Source organism: Phascolarctos cinereus, unplaced genomic scaffold (assembly GCF_003287225.1).
Source record: "Phascolarctos cinereus isolate Bilbo 61053 unplaced genomic scaffold, phaCin_HiC Scaffold_3;HRSCAF=262, whole genome shotgun sequence".
NCBI lineage: Eukaryota > Metazoa > Chordata > Mammalia > Diprotodontia > Phascolarctidae > Phascolarctos > Phascolarctos cinereus.
The window spans coordinates 23,670,016-23,690,948 of NW_027555736.1; the positions used below are offsets into that span (position 1 = coordinate 23,670,016).

A 20,933-nucleotide genomic window follows, 5' to 3' on the forward strand; every position below is an offset into this window, starting at 1 on the left:
AGAAAGACCTGGGTTCAAATTCAGCTTTAGACACTAACTAGCTATGTGACCCTGGGCAATCACTTACTCCTGTTTGACTCAGTTTCCTCATCTGTAAAATGAGCTAGAGAAGGAAATGGCACACCACTCTAGCATCTTTGCCAAGAAAACTCCAAACTGGGTCGTGGAGAGTTGGACACAAGTGAACAAGTAGACTTTAAAGCACTATGTTAATTTGAACGATCATATTCTGACAATAGCAATACAATAATAACTTCTCAATGACAGGCCTCCTTAGAGCCAGGGAGACCTGAGTTCAGATACACAGCCTATGATACTGACTCTGTGTCCCTGGGCAAGTCTCTTAATTAACCTTTGAGTGCTGTAGACCAGTGCCATCAAACTCCAGTAGAAACCTAGGCCACTAAGGATCCCTGCAGGTCACATATTGACTTAGAAAACTATACATTTGTGATTCTTTTTTTTTTCTTATTAATACATCAACGCATTAAAATCAGGTAAGAGCTGCATTTTAATCTACTTTGGGCCACACTTGGGAGTGTGGGAGGCTGGCACTTCTGTGCCAGGTAGCTCTCTCTGATCAGAGCTGCAGAGGAGGTATTGATCTTCATTGGGGGATGGAGTTTCCTTACTGGGAGTTTGTCATAGCAGTGAAATGCCAGGTTTGTTCTCTGTCGTTAAGGTTATAACATCTTCTGTGACAGCGACTTGAGCACTTTCGTGGTCTGGTCTGTATGCTCCCATCAATCAAAAGGGTGATAGGATGGAAAACTAATGTGCTCGTAGGTTGCATTGAGAAGCTCTGCATCCAGAACAGAAAGGATAACAGGAAGATGGCGGGGACAACCAAAACAATAGGTAGCATTTATATAGTGTTTAAGGTTTGCAGAATACTTGGGATATGTTAACTCATTTGCTCCCCACCAAAATCCTGAAAGTTAGGTGCTTTTATTGTTCCCATTTTTCAGATGACAAAACTGAGGCCAAACATCTCCCACTTTGGGAAAATGTTCTAGAGAGGATTCTGCCAGTATAGCTAAGATTAGAGAGATGGTGGCTGAGATACTGCTTCCAAATCTGGGATACTGTTCACTCAATGGGAGGATTTTTCATATGCACTGATAAAGGATTAAAAGGATATGGATTATGCCCTAAAAATAAAGAGTTTGGATTTGGCTTATGAGCCTTAAAGTGTGACTGTTCTGAATATGACCAGAGCCACTATTTTTTACACAGGGACCATGAGGTTTAACCTATGGGCAAAGAAAAGCTACAAGATATTCCAAAGGCAAGGATAGGTCAAATCACTCTTTGAAAATCCTGGCTTTTGGACTAGTAATAGTTTTATTCATTCATTTTATTTATCAGGCCCTGTCAAGCCAGTTGCCTTAAATTAGATGAACATTTCTTTAAACACAAAAAGTTTTATTCATATCTTTTGCTTTTACTTTATCTTTATTTTCATGTATATCCCTCTGCCCTCTCTGCCCAGAGGGCCATCCCTTATAAGAAAGAATTTTTAAAAAGAGGTGGGGAAAGCAGTTAAAAAAAAACACAACCTGACCAATATATCAGTTGAGCTTGGCAGTATCTGGGGTGTCCAGTAGCCACAGATCACCATCTCTACCTAGAAAGGAGAGAGACACATTTCTTCCTATTTCCTTAAGCACCAGTCTTGATCATTAAATTATACTGGGTTCACTTTAATTTTTGTTGTTGATACTGTTTCCATTTATGTTGCTGTTGAGTCATTTTGTGTTTTTTTCCTGATTCACCTCACTTGACTTTGCATCAGTTTATGTAAGTCTTCCCATGCTTCTCTGACTGCTTCATATTCGTCATTTCTTATGGTGCAGTAACATTTAACTCATTAACATATCCCAGTTTGCCATTTTTCAGTGAACGGGTAGGTGACCACTTGCACCATTTCTGTTTCTGCCTCTTTATGGTGATTGGGATTTTTCCATGTAGAATCATTACATATAGCAGCTAAGTGGCACAGAGATAGAGCATGGGCATTGCAGTCGGAAGACTGAGTTCAAACCCTGCCTCAGACACTAACTAGCTGTGTGACCCTGGGTAAGTTATTTCACCTTTCTCAATCTCAAATACCTCATCTGTAAAATGGGGATAATAATAGTAGCTACCTAGGATTTCTGGGAGGATGATGTGAGGTAACATATTTAAAGTGCTTTGTTAACCTTAAAGAGCTACATAAGTGTAAGCTATTATTACGTGGTGAATAAATTAGAGATGTACTGATTAGAGATGGAAATTCCAGTGACTGAAATTTGCTGTAATATTCACCACAACCCGCCACTGATCTAGGCCATTTCTTCAGATATTCCTGATTTCCTTATGGGAGTTAGTTTAACCTTAACAGCTACTACTATAACAGGCACTCAGCCAAGTTATTGGATTGACTCACATGTTCACTGATTGATGTCCCCTGCCTCTTCCATGACCCAGTGCTACACAGCACGAAAGATAGGTCTCTTTTCTGTGGTAGACGATGATGAAATAGAATATAGTAAAAATCTCCATCAGAATTCTTTTCACCAGGAACCTCATTTTGTTGGATTTTTTGGACATCTTTTGGTTTTTGTTAGATGTCTCTTTCTCCTAGGAAAACATGTTGCTCTCAAGGACTTTGGTCAAAAACAACACCCACGATGTCCTGGGATCCGATCACATTCTGCCAAATCTCTTCTACTCTCTGTGTTTAGAAGACCGCACAGTGAAAGCTAGCGTTTAGAATAATGACCTTGAGAACCAAGTTCAGCAAAAAAAAAAAAGTGTCTGATATGTACATTATACTTTACTTATTAAGATGGGTTTTCAGCAGGTGTCGAAACAGAAGGAGTTTCTAGTTAACCATCAGCAAAGCAAGAGTAATCATTCCCCTGACCATCCCGTTAATTGAGGTTTGTCCGTGTTTCCTTTTCTTGATCAGTTTTTGTGTGACCAGGAAGACGGATGACCTAATTCACTCATTCCTTAGTGAGGAAGGTTTGAAGGAATAGAAAGCGCTGAGGAAGGGAACCGCATACAGACTTTTCATCTCTGAGGTGGCTCCTTCAGGGGGGAGCAGGGTGGGATTCGGTTTGCATCTTGACATTTGGAAAGGAGGCCAGTGGGTTCTTTGGGTCGCCTTCATTTCTTTTTTATGTTTAGGTGGTGATCATCAGGGGCCGGGTTTACATTTGGCAGTGGGCATGTGTTCCTAAAAAATTAGATAAATTACATTTTTTTAATTAATGGTTTCCTCTTTTAAATGTCCCAGGAAAGCTCGCTACTTCAAGGACCTGGGAAAATTCATTTTGTCAGGAGACAGCATGGCATGATGGAAGGAACATCAGGGGATCTGGGCTTGAGTTCTGCCTCTGATGCTTACGAAGGTGTGACCTTGGGCAAGTCTCCTGATGACCCCAGGCCTCAGTGGCTTCTTAAAAGAGGACATTGGGTTAAATGGTCCCTGAGGCCCCTTCCCACTCTGTGATTATTTTGTAATATAATGTTACCATGACTTAACATTTTTAATTGAATTCAGCAAAAATTCATTAAGGTCTGGTTATGTGCAGAGGACTGTGCGGCACCATTGAAGAGATAAATGACACATGGTGACTAGGTATTATTAAATAAGGGATGATAATAATAGCCTGTGTTTATCTAGCGCTGTAAGATTTGCCAGGCACTTCGTTGGATCCTTACAGCAACCCTATGAGGTTATGATGCTGTTATTATCCCCATTTTACAGATGAAAGAAACCGAGGTGCAGAGTGATTAAGTGATTGCCCAGAGTCATAGAGGCAGTAAGTGTCCGAGGCAGAATCTGACCAGGCTTTCTGGACTGTAGCCTGAAAAGTACCTCGAGACTGCCTTTAAACCTTTCTGTAGGCTTGTGGTCTCAGTAGTCAGGGCCGTAGGTCTGGAGTGCAATACTGTGCCCATTGCATTTGCCTAGCTGCCTCGGTACGGTCCTTGCCTTCTCGGGGTTCCATCCTAAGGCTGATAGGCAAGTAAAAACATGAAATGTGGGCTATTCCATTTGTAGAAGTGAAGATCTCAAGGAGTGGGGCTATTTCAAGCCATGAGTGGTTGGCTGTGCCATGTCCCATCGAGGATGGATGGCCCTAGGGAAGCACTGCTATTTGAGCGGGAAGGGCTTTTCTGAAGGTGGCCACAGGCTTTGAAGGCAGTCAAGGCCAAGGAAAAAGAAGCCAGAAGAAAGGAAAACGTTTATGGGTTGTCTGGGTTGATGAACTAAGATATCTGAAGAGGAGGAAAAGGAAATGGAGACTGGAAAGGTACAGTGGTGTTAGATTGAGGGTGGGGTGGGGTAGGGTCTTTGAATGGCATTCTGGGAAGTCTGGATTTTGTTGGGCAGACAGTGAGGAGCCACTGATGATTATTGTGCTCTACTAGAGGAGCAGCATAATCAGAGCGATGCATTAGGAAGAATAATCTATTGATGGTGTAGAGAGGGCATTGTAGTATGGGGGGAGAGAATGGAGGCTGGGACAGCACTTGAGGGGCTGTTGTAGGACCCTAGAGGAGAGGACCTGAATTGGGGGGAGGCAGTGGGAGTGGAAGGAGGGGACTGATTCAAGAGGTAGTGCAGAGCCAGAACCAATATAACATCCTAATGGATGAGATGCGAGGAATGAAGGAGGAAGGTGAATTACAAAGATGGATGAGGCATCTCTCCATTCCTGCAGGGGCTTCCCCAGCACACACACTGACACTCACACTCACACTGGAAATCCACTTCTCCCTCCGCTTATTACCATGACTGTTGTCCCCCTCCATCTAATATTGCCACCTTCCCTACAGCCTTTTATGATCTCAGCCCTGGGCTTGGGGGGGGGGGGCTTCCTTCAGCCTGGGGGTACCCCCACATGTCTTCAGGCAGAGGGGCAGCAGCCAGTGGGAAGGGCAAGCTTTGAAGAAAGGCTTCAGGAAGAGGGAAGGACCTTCTGAGCTGGGAAGCAAGACTCCAGAAATATGAGTGGATGGAACCCAGGGCCTGGGTCATGGAGCTTTGGCCAGGGAGATGGCCACCTCAGTGAGGCAGTGCTAGAATGGCGTGGCGGGGACAGTGCAGTGGCAAGATCACTGGCCCTAGAGTCAACCAGCTGAATTCCAACTCTGGCACATCAACGTTGGGTGAATCACTGAACTTCCCTGGGTCTCAGTTTCCTCACCTGTAAATTGATAGAAGGGATTAGACTGGAAGACCTCTGAAGTCCTGAGTGACCTTGGGCCAAGGTAATGAACCTCTCTGGACTGCATTTTTCTTATCTTTAAAACGACATAGTCTCTGAATTCCCTTTTGGCCTGAATTCTGTGATCCTTCCTAACTCCAGTCCTGTGACCCTGTAACTACTGAGACCACAAGCCCATGGAAGGGCTTAAAGGCAGTCTTGAGGTGCTTCTCATTCTACAGTCTACTTGTTACCTCTCCTCTTGTTGACTCAGATTTTATGTTTTTTTGGTCGCTTGTTTGATGGTGCATGAAATTTAAAGGATTGTCAGATCAAACTTGGACACTTTTTGCATCTGGTGACATTCTGATATTCTTTTCCACCACCTGGGGTAGAAAGGGCCGTGGGCGCAGCTGTGGTGGTAACTACCATGATGTAGACTTCATTTCCATCAGTTTGTAAAACTCAGGACCATATAAAATTAGTTCCTTTAAAAAATTTATGGCTGAAGATGATTTTCTAGTGTGAAATCTTTTGGGAAACAGAGACTCTCTCGGCATATTCTTTCTAAAATCCTGGAAGGGCCCAGGTGGGCCCAACGCTTTGCCTGGGCCTTAGGTTTGAAGTGGGTGAAGGTAAATGAATTTTATATAAAAAAAGTCCATGGAAAATGAAGGCGGACACTCCCATCTGGGTTCCATTGCCTAAACTATAGAAGCCCAAGTATGTCTGGGAATGGGCTGGTCCAAACATTGAAATATGGATAGCATGCCTCCTTTAAAATGCTTGTTAATGATTTTATGAGCACGTTGCTAGTCAGAGCATCACATGTGGTTTGAGAAATGGGTCTGGCTATGCTTGGCAGGCAATATTATTCCGGGAGAGTACGAAAGGCCATCTTTTTTTTGACTCTTCGACGTCGTTACACCGTGAAACAGAAAGATAATTCAGCTGAGCATCGCACTGTGGACTAGACACTGCATTTCAGAATACAAATATTACTGAAGGTAAATGAATCATTAAAAGAGAACAGTGGCATAAAATATCTGACGAATGAACTCCTGGAATCTCTGCTGGAATAAATTTCCCCCATTCATGGACAGCCCCTTAATCCGGGCGCTAATAGTATCAGTTCTGTGTTTAAAATGCCAAAAAAGCATTTCTGTGGACACAGTACAAATGATTGGTAATTGTGTCTTACAGGGCTATAAATACATGGAGGGGATTTGGTGATATCATAATAAACCCCAAGCAGAACTGGAGTGCTTTCTAATGTTACCAGAACCTTGAGAAATATTTACAGCCTTGTTCACAGTGCTACAGTTTTAGGGCCCTATTCTTTTGGTGAGACGTGCTTCTCATTCCCATTAGGGCCAGTGGGAGTTAGGCGTGTCTGTCTAGGGGAGAATAGCCCCTCAGCCTGGATAATACATGGATCTCCTAACAAATCCAGAATATAATTAAAGAGAAAGAAAATGTTCTCTCCTGTCCTTCTCTCAGCGCCTTCATGTCCTGTTCCTGTCCTCTGAAGGATGTTTCTAAAAGGGAGAAGAGGCAGACAATGACCAGGCCACTTTCGTCTCCATTTAGTTGTAGCTGTGCTGTTGTTATTTTTTAGTATATTTTTAAAAATGCTGTTCCTGATTTGGTGGAAAAGTGAAGCCCTAGTTACCATAGCCCCACCCCCTGCCCTCTTCGATGCAAGAGGAAGACATTTAAAGGTGGGGAGGGGCACAGCTGGGCCTTGATTCATAGAAAGGAAGACCCTTTTTCAACCAAGTGAGAATGAGGCTGTTCAAATTAGGGTGTGTGCCTCTCAAACCCTTATGATAACCTCCCACTGGTACTCACTTGGGGACGCTGTGACCTGCTAGATGGCTAACCCCAAGGCCAATGTTGGATAGAATAATGTCCATCAGGCTAGCAGGTGGCTTTAAGAAGCGGTTCAAGGTACAGTGAGGAAAGCACTGACTTTGGAGTCCAAAGACCTGGGTTCAAATCCTGTGACTGATAACTTAATCCCTTTGGGACTTTGAGCTAACCATTTCTCTCCCCTGGGCCTCCATTTCCTCATCTGTAGAATGAGGAGATCGCATAAGAAAGCCTCTGAGATCCTTCAGCTCTAGATCTTCATCCTCTTCAAAAGACAAGGACCAGCCCCAAGCATGGAGAACCTCAGTGGGGCCCGTTGGAGCCTCCACCATGTTCTTGACCACCATGGTCTGTGCCTGCTTGGTGCCTTCAGACAAGTCTGTTCATCTAGCAGATAAAACCCTGGACTAGGAGTCAGGAAGACCTGAATTCCAATGCTACCTATATCCTTTCTAGCCATGTGACCTTGAGGAGGTCATTTCACTTTTCTCAGCCTCAGTTTCATAATCTATAAAATGGTAACAACACCTGCCTCACTGGGTAGACATGAGGAGAAAATATTTGTGAAGTCCTTGGCAAACCTTCAAGTGCTGTGTAAATGCTGTTAATGTTGTTGTTACATTCCAACCTTTCCCATTTTCCTAGATGCTGGAAAAGAATCAATCTGTGAAGGGATTGGACCCTGAACCTTTCCCTTATTAATGCCAAGCTGTAACCAGCCACACTCCCAATGACAGCGCTCAGTCTAGGATGCTTTTTATACATTATTTATCCTTAAAATCCTCTTTAGATTACAGCTAATATATTTTGAATGGCTGATGTCAAATAAAAATCCGAGCTTTGGGGGTGAGAAGGGGCAGAGTCAGATCCCGTCCTGATTTAGGGCCATGGTGTGCCCTGGAGGGGCCTGGAGCTCTGAGAAGGAGGATTTCAGAGGTCTTTGTAGCACCCTGCCAGGGTTCCTTAGGACATTTAGCAGAATAGAGCTTGAAGAACTATCGAAGTCACATTCTGCTCCAATGTACCATCTAAAAATAGTTTCATCTGCAGTGTGAACACAGTTTCATATTTATACTAGCATCTGGCCTGAGGAATTGAATACTTCGTTCTTTGAATAGCTTTCACTCCAGCTCTCGAATACTTGGTGACTAAAAATCTCCCCATAGTCGAACACCTTGTTTACATAAGCACATTTAAATACAAACAAGCTTACTTGAAGATGCAGAGGAAAAAATATATTATTTTGAGCCGTGATGGTGCTTTGGGGGTGGAGACTTTTGGATTTTTTCTTTTTTTTTATTTGAGAGAGGAGGGAGGAGAGCCATTATAAAACATCAGAGCTTAATAAAGGGACACCCACTCTGTTTTCATTCTCTCTTTTCCTAGATTTAGCCCATAGAGGAGTAAATGGTTTGCACAAACTAGGGGTATGTATGGCCCATGGAAAGCAACCAGAGTGAAGGACTTATGCTAGTGCCAAAGGGCAGCAATAATAGAAATATAAAGCAAGAGGTTGTTGGCCTTCTTCAGCCATCCAGTGCCCTGGGCCCAGAAATCATTGGCCAGTGAGCAACAGATGGACTTTTGTTGGGCAGAGAGGGATCCCTAAGGGTTAGTCCCCATGAAGAAACATGTGAAAGTAATGTACTCCGCAGGTAAACATTACAGATGGATGGCTAATGATTAGCTCTTAGCAGTCCAAAGGGGCAGAACATTTTTCATAGTTTTATGACCCTTGCCCAGACTTTATTCAAGGGAGATGATAGATGTAGAATGACACATTTCAGCCCTACAGCTCCTTTGAACATCCTTGGCGAAGGGTCACTTGGAAACCTCGCCATGTGCCAATTTTATATGTGTAGAAGCAGGCAACATGGCATAATGGATAGAGACCTGACACTTACATGTGTGAGACCAATCATTTAATCTGTCTAGGCCTCAGTTTCTTCACCGGTGGCACAAGGGGGTTGAATTACTAGATCTCTAAGGTATTTTCTCATTCCAGATCTTGTTAATCTGAGAGGCAGTGTTTTAGAATGGGTAGAACCAGCCTTCAAACCAAACTGAGCTGGGTTCAAATCCTGCCTCTGACACATATTAAGGGTGGGACCCTGAGCAGGTCCTTTACCCCATCTGTGGTCTGGCACCTTGCCTTGACAGAGGGAGTTTCTTCATCTAGGGATTCTAAAGTCATAGAACTATTATCTCTCTACATATTTTTATTCCATGTGAATACATGAACACATATAGGTGGGGTGTGTATGCACATGCATACATGTATGGGCCATACATATACACGCACGCACGCACGTAATACACATGTGACATGTATGTTATATGAAGGTTAAAGCTTGCCTGGTTTCACCAAGGCTACAACAGTGGTAAGAAGCCCTTCTAAACTAGATAGTTTTGGCTTGTCCCAAGTGGCCTCACTAAGTTATTCAGAGTTTCATCTCCTCAGAGTTGACTTCCAGGTGACCTGTATTTATTTATTCATTCATTCATTCATTGCCATAACCAGCTCATGAAACTGCCCACCAAGGTGTGAAGTGATCAGGAAGGCCCTACATCAGCAGAGAGAATGCCTACACTGAAATATCTCTGACCTTTGAAAGATTCAGATATGGAGGTCACCCGAAGGAAGTCTTTCAAGTCGGAATTCTTGCCAGAATTGGTAACCCTGGCTATCAGAGCAGTTAAGTCTTCTCTGCCTTCAGTTTTTTCCTCCCAGGAGTGCCCATGTGGTACGTTACAGCCATGGCAGACCCGTGCAGACATTTTGTTAGGGAATGATCTCAGTGCCCAATGTTGGGCCGCACTGCTATTTCTCAATGTGAGGGCTGTTTTCCATCTCCACTCTTGGATTTCCTAGATTTAATTTCTGCTTGACTCAGTTCAAGTCCCATCTTTTCTGTGAAGCTCAGCCTAGTGTGGCCCATAGTGATCTTCACCTCCATTGACTCATAGGCTCTCTAGAGCTAGCCGGGACTTTAACAAGTAAGACCTCCTCTACAACATTCCTGACCTATTTCAGTGAAGTCATTTCATGCAACATGACTTCCTCCAACAGCTAGTTCTGTAACTGGAAAGCTGTAATGATTAGCAACTTTCTCCATCTTCCATGTAGAACTTCTTGGAACTTCTAATGTTGAGACCCAGGTCTGCTTTCTGGAGCTCCACAAAAAAGTTTAATCTTTGTTCCACATTAGCCTTTTAGATAGTTGAGGATAAAGACCAGACATCCCTAAGTACCTCTTGTCCTCTCCTCCTCCTCCTCCTCCTTCTTCTTCTTTTCCTCTCTGCCTCTGTCTCTCTCCTTCCCTCCTTCCCTCTGTCTCCTAGAGTGAATGACCCAGTTCTTTCAGCTATTCCCCATTGGGTGTGATTTTCAGATGCTTCACCATCTTCATTGCCCTCTTCTGGATATGCTCTACTTTGTCCCAGTCTTAAGGAACTGAATTCAACTGATGGTTAATTTAGTCCTGTCCAAACACCATACTGATCCCTAAAGACCTTATTGTATTTCTCCCATCGCCCATGAAAGATTTGTTAACAGAATGTCATTGAAAGGCGTCATATTTCCAAATCATTACTCCTATAAGTACCAAGCTTCCTCTGTTTGGGGTAGTGGAAAGCACCCAGATCTTAGACCCAGAAGACCAAGTTCAAATCCTGGCTGTACAGTCTATTTGCTGTGTGACCTTGGCCAGGTCACTTCATCTCTGAGTCTGTTACTTATCTGTTGAATGAGCCAACAGCATTGGCATTACCTGACTTACAGGATTGTTGTTAAGGAAACATTTTGTAGCTGTAAAATGTTACAGAAACATGAGTTGTTATTATTTTATGGCATAATGAAAAGTATTGGCGTAAATGGTTAAGAAGTCCACATCTGATATGAAGGACAACCACCACCCCCCCCCAAAAAAAAATTCACTACTGACGAAAAACAAAGGAAAAAAGCTCAACTGATTTGTGATATGATGACCTTGATTTTTCTTTTCTAAAGAAATCGTGGGCAAGTTTTCTGCCTTGCTCATTTACAGATGTAATAGTAGACTGTTTGGGCATTGGTCTGAATTAGAGCAGTGCCCCCGACCAATGAGAAGGGGTATCAATTTCATGTCAGTTCTCTTTGGACCTATGAGAAACAGTTCTTTAATATCCCCCTCCCTCCCTCTGCCCCCCAAAAGGTTTCTATTTTTAGATTTTGTGTGGTTTTCTACAGTCTTTAGCCAAAGTGAATAGAACAATAATAAATTGGTTTCACATTTCTGCCCATAGAATTGTTTGTTTAGCATTTTCTGTAATACAAGAGACCTTCCATACCCATGAAAAGGCTGGATTTTGGTTACCTGTGAGATGTGAAATGATTTCTAATCTTGCCGCGACTGTCGTCTTCTGCGGTATATATGAAATGTTTCATTTTCAAAGAGACTGTCAGGATATTTAGTAGATGGTTGTCCCACCCCCACACCCCTCCTTCTGCTTTTTTTTTTTAATAAAATTCTTTGCTTTCTACTTTCTAAGAAAACAGTGGCATTCATTCTCCTCTTTGCAGATAAAAATTTCGGTAACTCATCTGAGGCTTGTCTTCTCAGGGTGCCTCTGCTTCAGCTGCTTAGAAGGTGTATTCATGTCCATAACACAGTGCTTGGAGCGTAGTAGGTGCTTAAATGCTTGTTGACTTGAAAAATGACTCACTCTGACACACCGAATGATGTCTTCATTGCTGGTTGAGTTTGGTTACCAGTGTGACAGAGGGAGTGCCAAGATGTTTTCAAAATAGGCATGGAAGTGGGAGGGAGGTGTGGAATTGTTACCTCTCCACTCACTGAAATGTTGAGCCTTATGTCAACTATAGTCCTTCCCCAGGGCCAAGTGAAGAAAACGACAGTGAAAATCCTCTTCTTGGCTGACCTAGGGAGCCATTTTCTTTTCAGATGAAGGCATAAGTAGACATTCTATGGTAGCTGTCAGTCCTTTAACGCTCTTGATGAGGAATAGATTGGCCAAAAGCGGGAACCATTAGCCCTGTGGTCCAGCTAGCCCACCCAGCTCCTCCTGAAATTTAGTTCCTATAGCTTGGTTCTCTGTGCTAGAGTATGTTTTATAGGACACAAGACCAGCAGTTTATAATGTGCAGAATATAGTTATTTGGCTTTGTGCCTCTGTCAGGGTTAACAGATCTGCTGCAGGCTGTTTGCAGACCCTCAAGATGTAGCATACAGCCCTTTATCCCTTTGTTCAGATGAACAAATAATCATGTTAACAAGTCTTTATGAAGAGAAAGGAAGATTTAGATGATAGGAGTGCAAATGGATTTGTGATATTAACTGAAAAACAATGTATGAATTGAAACTCTTAGTCTATGGTGTATAATTTAGTCTATATTACATAATCCATACATATGTGTGTGTGTGTATATATATATATATAAGTATATATATGTTATATATATTAAATATATATATGTTATATATATATACTATATGTGTGTATGTGTGTGTATATATATATAAATATATATATATAATATATATATACTATGTGTGTGTGTGTGTGTATATATATATATATATATATATATATCACACATATGCATACACACAGTCTGTATTATTATTAGCTGACAAGATCGAGCTGGTTATAAGTTTTAAATGTATGATTTGATGAACACTGAATTGACAAGACTTTCGTAGAGTTAGAGCCCTGAAGGTAATTTGGATTTTTCTCATCTTTAAGTGAGGGATTTTCTCTTTGACCTCTTGTATGTCTGAATTCCTGGAAAAGGTGAAATCATGGCCCATAAGAATTAGAAGGTAGCTTAGGAGATCACTGAGTCATAGAATCATAGATTATTTAGAGCTGGGACCATCAAATCCAGCTCCTTCGTTTTCCAGATGATGAAAATCAGGGACAAAGAATGAAAAATCATTTTCACAAGGTCATCCAGCTATTAAATAAAGTAGTTATCTGGGGTTCAAATCCAGATCTCCTGAGTCTCAAACCGATGCTTTCTCTACTATATTGGTCTCTCTCACCAAATAATGGGAAATTATTCATAGGTAGAATGATCTTTATTTGAAGTAGTATAAAGTGAAGCTAATACATCACAGAACCTCCTGATTTCAGAATAGCAAAAATTGTTGTTGACCCAAAGGGTGATGGCAGGATGAATAATGGGTATCAGGAGGCTATAGAATTTTACCAATGACAACTTGTATTTAAGGAGTGGAGGAAAAGATATCAGTGAGGAAATGTATGACTGGAAGACATAGTGACTCATTCATATAAGGAACCCAAGTGTTGTGTTAGTACCTACATATTGGCCAAAGACTGGGAAGAAGTTCTCCAGCTGTTAGGGAGACCCTCTGGGTATCCGCAAAATGAGAAGACCTGAATGATTAGATCTGTGCCCTTTAGAGAGAGCCGCCGCATTAATGAGAGGGTAGGTATGGAGAGCAGTTGAGTTTGCCTTCATGTGTAACACTGACCTGTAACTGGTTAATGGATGACTAATCAACCAACTTAGTAATATTGCAGTGGGCTGGATTTTTTTATACTTTTTTTTTTCTGGACTAAGAACTTAATTAAAATCTTTTCTGTTGAGGCTAGTAGGGAATGAAAATACTTAATAACCAGACTTTCTGATATGAAATACAGAACTTGATGAACTTCAGACATAATTGTGAAATACAAACAGACCTTCCCAGAAGTATGGACAGAAGTCCATCTCAGGCCCCTTCTAGCTCTGAACCTTTCATCATTAGCTTTGAGATTATAATCTTAGTGAGGGGGTAGAGGGAGAGGTTGGAGAGGGTGTGCCCAAGTTTGAATAATACACAGGTGAATAATAGCAATTATTACAAATTCAGAGAACTCTGAGTCAAGTGTGATGAAGAATTTGATGAAGGAAAGATCACTTTCAGTTGGGGAGACTGGGGAATGATTCATAGGGAAGGTGGTATCTGGGACTAGTCTTGAAGGAAGTCAGCCAGTCCACTGGCATTTGACTAAGCAATAACTTTGTGTCGGGAAGAGAAGGACTTTAGCAGATGGAGATGAAGGGGAGGGGCTGTTCTCTGCACGGGGATAGGATGGGCATCGTGCACGATGAGAGAGGGCCAGATGATAATGGGAGATGAAGAAGAGGCTCTGTGGTAAGAATGTGTAGAAGGGAATGTAGAAGGGAATAAGGTTGGAAAGGTAGGGGGAAGACAGCCAATGGAGGGCCTTGAATAGGAGTCCAGAGGTTCCTAACTCTTTTTGTGCCATGGATCTCCTTTGGCAGTCTGGTGAAGACTTTGGATGCCTTCTCAGAATGATGGCTTTAAATGCAAAAAATAAAATACTTAGGAGTATAAAGGAAATTAACTATATTAAAATACAGTTATCAAAAATCTTTTTAAACAGTTCATGATTAAGAACCTCTGGTCTAATCCAACTCCATCCCATCATTTTATAGGAAGCAAATAATCAGTGAGGACGATCTTACTGAAATAAGTGATTGGGGGCATAGTAATGTAGTCAGAAATTCACTTCATTCTGATGATGACCCCATTATCTTACCACCTTGGGACAGATGATTCTTAGCCATTTCTCCCCAGAAATGCTCCATACATCTCTCCAGTTGCTTGAGGCCTTCCTCTAGATGCTTTACTATTTGGTGGATACCAGTACAACACTCTAACTCTCCGTCTCTTAACCCTTGCCCTGACCGCAGGACCAGCCTCCACCTCTTTTTTGCAGCATTTGCTTATTTGATGCAAGTCGTCTTAAGCATATGCTTCGTTCACTCACATAAACACACTCCAGGTGTCCTTCCTTTGTGCTGTGGGTCACCTGAAGTGTTGGTTCTTGGGAGACCATTGCCTTCCATGACTCAGAGCTATGTACTGTAGCATCCTAGGGAGAATATTCATATTAGAAAGATGGGCTTTGGTAGAGAGAAGCAACTTTTTCCTTCTCTAGAACCAATGAATGCATGTAGAGAGGGCACTGGAGAAAACCTCATAGAAAGTCAAGACAAATAATGCAGAGATCAAGTCGAATACGTCTTGAGATTTCCAACCCAAAACAAGGATCGTTGGATTCCAAAGCAAACTGTAGAATAGACAAAGGAATTGTTATTACAGATTAAACATATGTCTAAGATATAGAAGGATTATTGTGTCTGTTTCAGATGTAATTTCATGCCTGAGAATTTACATTGAAGGAAAATTGGTCTGGATCAAATTAGTAAGAGCCCTGTTTTGCTGTCAGTTTAATTAAATGGAAAGCGCTGGCAGAGAGCGCTGAGTAGGTTTATAGGAGTAATTCTCTTTCGTATGTTGGAACATGAAACTGTTAGGTCTTCCAGTTTGAAAAGTACACACAAATGAAACCCGTGATTCATTTCTGTTTACACATTCCCAGTTAGTTTACAGTGACCTTAGTAATAAATGAATTACAATTAGAAGTTATATGTGGTTTGTGGTATAATGGTTTGGTTCTGATTTTTGATGAAGAGGTTAGAATTTGTTTCATCATGTTTTCTTCCCCCTCCCCCCCAAAAAAAAAATCCCACACGGCTTTCTTCCAAAAGTTGACAGTTTGGAGTTAAAATCAAAAGGTGGGGAGTAAGTGTTGTGTTTACTTGTTGGAAGTTTGTTGTCAGAAGAGGGAAAAAAATAAAAATAAGGGGAAAAAGAAAGGGAAAAAATACCCTTGAACAGTGATTTATCTGTTCACTGTGGTTGGCATCTTGCCTTTTGGCATTAATTTTTTTGAGAGAAACATATTTGGTTTACTTTAATAGGCAAAAGCACTGAACTTCATTTGGGGGAAAAAAAAAGAACAAGCTTTCTTTTCCCTTTTTCAGTTTGGTTTCTTCCATTATGACATTCTGTGGCATCTTCTCCTTGTAGAGCAGCTCTGATTTGGGAGGGAGGAAGAAGATGCAGGTCTCAGTTCAAACTCTTCGTCTTCTTTTCCTTGCACAAGTTACCAAGGTCCTGTTCTTTTGTGTCCTGTAAGAGCGGGAAAAAAAAGAAAGGCTGAAAATGAAATGCAAGCAATTGGTAGTTAAATTTTTCTAGAGGCAGAAGGGCCTTGACACTCACAGTGCTGGGCTGCTGGGGCCTGGTCGGTCCTCCCAGTAGTGCCAAGCGTCACAGTGTCAATGTGGACTCTGTGGAAGAGGAGATTTCAACTTGAATAAAAGAGCCTAATATAGAGGGGCAACGCCAGCTTGCATCATGAGCCTCCAGTGAACTTTGCTTTAATGGGCCTAGTTACAGGATTTACAAGGGACGTTAGAGGTGGTATAGTCTGACCTCTCTGTTTTAGGTGAATCAGTTGAGACCCAGATAATCAGTGATCCCAGATTTAGAGCTGGAGGAGACCTTAGAGGCTATCCGGCCCAGCACCCTCGTTTTACAGTTGGGGAAACTGAGGTCCAGAGAGAGAAGTGGCTTGCCCAAATAACAAAGGCAGGATTTTGAACCCAGCTCCTCTGACTCTAGACAGAACATTCTTTTCTACTGCACCATGCATGCCTAATTTTGCTTGCCTGTTATTATTCCTTTTGTGTGTGGTATTGTGTTTCTGTTTGGGGTAGAACTGAGAAAACATCCATTCTACCATTGTTTCTGGAAGGCCTAACTCCATTCCCCATCCCTGGGTTTCTCATACCAAAACACCCTTCCCTGGCCCCAGTATGGGTTATGTCCCCTATTAGAATATAGGCTTCTTGAGGGCAGGGAAATATTTCTCACTTTTGCCAGTGACTGGAGCATACTAAACTTTAAAAGTACTTTTTCATTCATTTGGTTATTATTTCAAGATTCATTTAAATACCGTCAATATCCATTGTCTACTCTGTCCAGCACATAGTAGGCGCTTAATAAATGTATACTGAGTGCCTGAAGGTTCTGTGCCTGACCCCGAACATGCAAGCGTTAAATTGGCATACACAACCCCTGCCCTGTAATTGAACCTTTGGCCAAATCTCCAATGGGAGGAAGTTGCTTGGTGTCGTACAAATACAAAGAATGAAACAGTTCCTACTCTCACCAAGCTTATAATCTAATAAGGAAGACAAATATATATTCTCTCTGTTAATTATTTCATTTATCCCATATATAGCTTGTTTTGTCTATATTTGTTTGCTTGCTTTCTTCCCCATTAGACTGTAAGCTCCTTGAAGGCAGGGACTGTCTTTTGCCTCTTTTTGTAGGTACTTAATAAATGTTTATTGATTGATAGATACAGCATCAATATAGTTCTCTTTCCCCCACCCTCCTCATCCTTTTTTCCTTTATCTAGTGGTTATGCCTCCTTTTCAGAAAAATGTATGTCAGACGGAGAAAATGCTGCTACCTTCTGTGTGGACACCGGTGCCAAAGGAGGTAGAGTCAAGATATAGATTCAAAAAGAAAAGGAAGGAAGTTCTCGGTAGAGGGAATTCTTAAAGTGTAGACACAGCCAATCCCAGGTCAGGACTTTGTCTACACTGCTTCTTAAGTTTTGTGATCTGTGCAATGGGCAGACCCAGGGAGCTGCCTGCCTGGCCCTGACTCTGCATTTGAGGGTAGGACTGGAGGCGACTCCCGAGGGAAAATATCCAGGTCTTCTTACCCTGCTCAGTTCCATGCTTCCCCTTGCTTGATCCAGGCTTGTACCAAAGGTCACTCACTGCTTGCTGATAAATAATGAGGCTAATGAAAAACCTGGGCTTGGAGTCAGGAGACCTAGGTTCCAGTCCTGCTCTTCTGGACAAATCATTTCATCTCTTTGGTCTCTGTTTTTTTTTTTTTTTTCATTTGTAACATAAGGAAGTTAGATTGAAAGATCTATGTTAATTCTTAATCCATTTAATTATTCTGTGAAGCAGTATCCCCCAGCAGCTAGAGAGCCCAGCAGCCTCTGAGTCAGGACAAGCTGGATTCAAAGTCCACCTCTGACCCAGACTGGCTGTGTGACCCTGGACTCTTCATTTCTCTTGTCAGTGTTCCAGGCCACTGCAATAGATCAATGAGTCTTTATCCAAAGTCTGTTGTGCACCAGGACCTGGGGCTACCAATGGAAAAAATCAGAAATTCCTACTGTGAGAACCTATATTCTGATGGGGGAAACAGTACTGTACATATAAATATATATACTGTACAGCATGAACACAAAGTTAGTAAGTACGAATATACAAAATAGTATGTACCGAAGTCAATACAAAGGAGTTTGGGAGAGAGGGTGCTAGCAGTTGGGAGTGATGGCAGAGGTCAGGAAGGCTTCATGCAGAAGATGGTGCTTAATTAAGTCTGTAAATTGCAAAGAAGGCAAGAGACCTGGATTGGTGGAGGGATTTTCCTCATCTGAGAGTTCCCTGTATGTCAAGTCCCTTTCCCTATAATTCTGTATCTCCATTAACTCCCCCAGTTATTAGGTGGCATAATGGATAGACCACTGAGCCTGAAGTCAGAAAGACCTGAGTTCAGATACTTAGTAGCTGTGTGACCCTGGGCAAGTCACTTAACCTCTGTTTGGCTCAGTTTCCTCATCTGTAAAATGAGGATGATAATAGCACTTACCTCCCAAGGTTGTTGTGAGGATCAAAAGAGATAGTAATTGTTGTGTTTAGTATAGTGCCTGGTCATAGTAAACGTTATATAAATGTTGTTGTCATTACTGGTATTTTGGGTTTGCTGTTTTGTTTTGCATTATGTTATATTTTGTTCTTCTGACTGCAGAATACATAGAGGGGCATTTCTCATTCCTTTAAGCTCTTTCCATGGGAGGGGGGGTGTCAGAATGCTTGTCTGAGCAGCAAGAGGCAAACGGGTTTGAATCTCATTCTCTGATACTTACTATTTATGTGCCCATTAGAAGTCATCTGACCTCAGTTTCTTCACCTGGTGAATGGGGATTATACATATAACGTTGTGGAGATCGAATGAAGTAACAGAATATGAAGCACTTTGTCAATTTAATGAGCTGTATACACACCAACTATTATTATTGTTATTGTTCTGGTGGAAGCAGACACTGCTCCCAAACTAGAGAATAGAGTATTTATTTGGCTCTGACACTCTTGAAAGCGTAAGCTACTGTAACTTGCTTTTGACCAGTGAAAATGTAGCCTGAAGATGACTCCATGAACATGTCAATGAGTCAGGCAATTGGAAAAGTTCCTACTGTGTGCCAGGGACTGTGTTTGGCACTGGGGATTCCGAGACAAAGAATGGAACAGCTCCTCTCAAGGAGCTCATATCCATCATAGAAGTTCTCTGGGGGCGTGAGTTCTTTGTGGAGAGAGTGTTTCGTAAACTTTAAAGCACCATACGAATGCGAGCTATTATCATGAAATTACCCAGAAATTGGATTTTCCACTTCCAGTAGCTCTTGAGTTTGCCGTGAAAATGCAGATGAATTTAGCTCTTAATAAAATGAGCTGTTATTCTTCTAGCTGACCTCTGGACTCCTTAGTCCCATTACTTTATGAATGACCCAAAGAATCAGCCATTGCTGTTTGACACGTGGTGGTGGGGGGGGAGGGGAAGGCTTTTAATCCTTTAACTTATTGATTTGATGTGTGCATGATTTTATCTAAAGAGTATGGTTTACCAGCCATTGTGGTGCTGGGATTAAGTGCCAATAAAATGCTTTGGGCCTTAGAAAACAAAATGAGATATTCATGCAGCTAGTTCTGTTAATTCCTCTTCTTTTCCACTTCATGACAGTATTTCAAATAATTAGGTTGATTTATGATTACAGATACTTTTAAGATGTAGGATGCTATAACAATACAGTGCCAGTTTATTGTTTCTGGCCTTATCCAATTATAAAATTGAGTTTAGTCATGTAATGATGTTCCAACCGAAATATCAATCATGGTGAATGGAATTTTGTGATATATACAAGGAGGCTGGTTTGAGCTGTACTCTTAAAGGCACGGCCACATCTGAATATGCTTAGCTAACTTTGCTGTGAAACATGTAAGAACCCATGAAACTTGGCTAAATTTAGCCCTCAGCTTCTAATATGGACAAGGCACATGCCTGGTGACAAGCAGAGGGACAGCATTTGATGGCAAGCAGAATATGATAGACTAGAGTAATTATTTCCGCACAAAAAACGAACACCCTACATTATTTGTACAAATAGCACAGAGCCATTGTAATGAAATAATAAAGATCATATTTAATTTAAAACAGTATCCCCTGAGGTCTTCTTTTTTTTTTTTATTTAGAGCATTTTTTGGCTACTAAAACAAACTTAATTTGCTGTTACAGTTAACAGCATTTGGGGGGTGGGGAGGGAGGACAGGAAAGGAGGGAGGAAGGGAGGGAGAGAGAGGGGGAGAGGGAAAGAGAGAGGGAGAGAAGCAGGCAAAATCTTTTCTTTGTTCCTTTCCATTACTCCAGCATTCCAGAAAGCATGATAAGGGCATGTGAGAAGGGAATGTTGAAATAAGTCACCTATTGTACTATTCTTTACATATTGTTTGCATAACAGTTTATTTACAATAATTTGAGTAATCTCAGAGTTCCTCTGAAAGGCGTTTTTTTGGCCTGGAGAAGAAGTACAGCTTTAAGATATTTCTCCTAAAATAAATTTGAGACGGCCTCATTTATAGTCAGCAATGCCTTGATTACTTGCAGACATACTGGAAATTTACATGCGCTTTTCTCCATTATAAAACACTGATCTGTTCATATCATTAGTTCCCTCATGACTCGCGTTTGGCTGTCAGCCAAGCAGGCTAAATCTGGAGTTGTAAATCGTGAGTTGAAATAGCAGAAAGTGGATTTGTAACTTAAAAAGTGTAAACAGTTTGGAAAATGAAGTAATTTTAGAGTATGATTGATCGCCTTGTGATTC

The 20,933-nt window shown here is 41.6% G+C and overlaps 1 protein-coding gene and 1 long non-coding RNA gene across 3 annotated transcripts in view; both read left to right on the top strand.

Annotated features, from left to right (window-relative positions):
- Nucleotides 1-20,933, top strand: part of ARID5B (AT-rich interaction domain 5B) — a 206,923-nt gene that overhangs the window by 46,310 nt on the left and 139,680 nt on the right. The window lies entirely within an intron of this gene.
- Nucleotides 1,862-3,560, top strand: LOC110216441 (uncharacterized). Its single transcript, XR_002326768.2, has 2 exons — nucleotides 1,862-3,068; nucleotides 3,284-3,560. It is a non-coding gene; the product is annotated as an uncharacterized LOC110216441 (long non-coding RNA).